A 3,167-nucleotide genomic window follows, 5' to 3' on the forward strand; every position below is an offset into this window, starting at 1 on the left:
CACCAGCCTTCTCCATTCTCCCTTCTCTGCCTCTTCCATTGACACCACACCAACACCTCTTCCACCATCGTCCTTGTCAGGGAAGGTGGAATGGATCCAATCATCTCTATCTTTACCTTTCCTCTCCATCCTATCTTCTCTCGCTGTGAGTGTAGCCTTGTGATCATTGGCACCATGGCATCATCTGCCTGGTTTGCCTTCAACACCCAACTTAGAAATTAAATTGTCTGTTGTTGTTTGCTACAAAGGTTTCTCCTTCACTAGCGTCACCGTTCATGGAAGCTTCAGTCTGCTGATCTCTCAGATACTTGGTACCGTCAATGGTTCAATCCTGAATACCAGAGTAGGAATTTCATCAACTGTGGCAACACCAAACAGTGCAGAATATCCGAGCTCAGAGAGTCTCCAATATATATCAAACAATCATGACCATTTTCAAGAAGATATATTCCCTCGTTGCTGATATGCTCACTAGAAAGAGGAAGGAAGGAAGGAATAACAGATTCATAATCTTCCTGCAGGTCATGAAAAGTTAAGAGTTTATTTTAAACATCAACAAAAAATCTCTCAGATGCTTGGTACCGCCAATGGCTCTGATTCAAGATTTTGCACTGTTGTTTTGTTCACTTTAGGCTATCCTTCTTCATGGCTGTCAATGGCTATGATTCAGATTTGTGTCTTTGTTTTTTTCTCGTCCTCTTCTGTGGAGTTGCAGTGATGGTGGTGTTGATGTTGGCGGCAATGGTTGGGGAAGGGGTGGCAAGACGGAGGGAGAAAGAAGGTAAAAGGAAGATGGGGAAGGGAAAATATTTTGTCAAACGGCATTTTTAGTATTTTCCACTTTCATTTTTATTTAATTGAACATACAAATAAATTTGCTTTCAACATTCTTAATATCATAACAGATTCATGATAATCAAACACAATTTCATTATGTCCTATCCCATTCTATACCTTTAAAATTTCATTATGTTCTATCCCATTCTACTCCATTCCATTCCAACGTCATCATTTCCAACAGTTTATTAGGTCCTCAAGTCTTGTAACCCTAAGAATGTCATGCAGATCACATTACCCTATCTATAGTCCAAATCACACACAAATGCTTTTATAACTAGTCAAACAACATCAAATTATAAGATTTGGACCACAATTCAGAAGTTCCTTCCAACCTCAACCTGTTTACACTCTCAACCTTTTTCTTTTTTCACAGGTTATGAATAATGTTTTAAAATTAGTAGCTCCGTGAAGAGTCAATATTATAGCAATCATTCTCCAAAATAACACACTAATTACGCAATTGATTCAAGCGTTTGGCTTACTTACAGCTATTTCGCAACCAATCCTAGAATTGACAGATCACAAATCACAAGACAACTAGAAATGGGGAAAATCTAAAAGGATGAATTTGAAATTACCAGAGTAGGAATTTCATCAACTGTGGCAACACCAAACAGTCTCTGCAGAATATCCGAGCTCACAGAGTCTCCAATATATATCAAACAATCATGACCATTTTCAAGAAGATATATTCCCTCGTTGCTGATATGCTCACTAGAAAGAGGAAGGAAGGAAGGAATAACAGATTCATGATCTCCTGCAGGTCATGAAAAGTTAAGAGTTCATTGTATTAGGTCAGAGTGACTTGTGATATAGGTGTTAAAACAATATCATCCTACACAATTTAATAACTTTTCATGAGATAGATAAAATCCACTGATAAATTAGAAGCATTAGTTATTTATAGAGGGCGCTCATAATAATTAACATAAAATGTAATGAAATCAAATTTCAGTTTCATTTTCAAAATGTGACATGTTATCAAGTTTTAATCAAGCACGTATTAGCTGCACTTGAGCTAATATTTCTGACATGAAATGAAATCTATATCTTCTCATGCATTTTCAAATGTTATGAAAGAGTTTACCTTAGAGTCAAGATCATGGATTGCCACCATCCTGGGGTACACAAGCGGTATTGCCAATGGAGCAGAGAGAGAGGATACATAATTTATCCAGAATGATCGTTCATCAATTTTCCCCTCATTTCGCAACCCAACACTCTTACTTAATGCTGATAGAACGAAAAAAACAAATTTTCATTTGTGTTGGCCGCGAAGGGAAAAAAAAATCATATTATCAACATTCTGAATGACTAATGAGACAGAATGATTATCACAAAACAGGACTAGAATATGTAAAAATGTCAAATAACCATTTTGAAAAGGAAAAAGGTGGAAATCTATTCACACAATATAATAAAAATAAGCAGGAAAAACATTTTGGCATGCAAGGAAAATGAAGAAAAGATTATGACTAAAAAATGGTGAGTTCAACATGCAAGGAAAAACCATGATAGATATTGAATATCACTAGCTGCATAGAAATTGTCAACAAACAAAAGTATGCTACCGGAGAGTTGTAGAAAGCCCACACATACCAAGTGTGTACAGGGGTAGAAGCTTTAGTGCCTCTGGAAGAATAAGTTGCCCAGATGATGAGACAGTGGCACAAAATTTACGATATGAAAATAGTGCATTGATGCATAGATTTGTCACTTGTTCTCGGACTAGCAGGAGTGGCTTTGAAGCAATTTCACTTGCAGCTATAAAAGAAAAATGATGATAAGTCTTGAGGTTCTCTTACTTTAGTTTTTACTAGCAACCACATGTTCTGAAGGAACTGGGATGATAACACCAAGGAACCACTTAACAACACAAAAAGACAATAAAATATAAATGGAAAAAGACAATAATAGGTACCTGTACTTAGATTGCTTTTTTGCTTTTAGTCCATGTAATTTTATTTCATTGTTTCCAATCCTTATAATTTGATCAATTGCAATGTTAACTCCTATGTTTTTAAAAAATGTGCATAAAGACCATGAGGTGGCACTAATGAAGACAATTTCACGGTAACTCAGATAACATCTTTGCTAATTGCTATCATGGTAAAAAATATGCTGATGACATGAAAAATTGACTAGGTATGATTAAAAATAAAAAGGTTGATAAGATCCAAGATGGGTAGAGAGAAAAAAGGAAGATAAATCTCTATTAACATATGAAATCAAAATTTAACTTCATAATATTAATAAGAAAATATAGAATTGACAGAAGAAAATAAACAGAATAAATATATCAAGATGATATAGAACAAGATTCTTGT

At 35.2% G+C, this 3,167-nt stretch overlaps 1 long non-coding RNA gene across 1 annotated transcript; it reads right to left on the minus strand.

The window, feature by feature from the left end:
* Window positions 1–497: 497 nt before the first annotated feature.
* LOC129298647 (uncharacterized) lies at window positions 498–2,628 on the minus strand. The gene is made up of 3 exons (XR_008590398.1): window positions 2,440–2,628; window positions 1,928–2,073; window positions 498–515 (listed from the first exon to the last, which is right to left on the minus strand). It is a non-coding gene; the product is annotated as an uncharacterized LOC129298647 (long non-coding RNA).
* Window positions 2,629–3,167: the final 539 nt, after the last annotated feature.

Source organism: Prosopis cineraria, unplaced genomic scaffold, assembly GCF_029017545.1.
Source record: "Prosopis cineraria cultivar Desert tree isolate PC_DT_omini unplaced genomic scaffold, ASM2901754v1 PC873, whole genome shotgun sequence".
Taxonomy (NCBI): Eukaryota; Viridiplantae; Streptophyta; class Magnoliopsida; order Fabales; family Fabaceae; genus Prosopis; species Prosopis cineraria.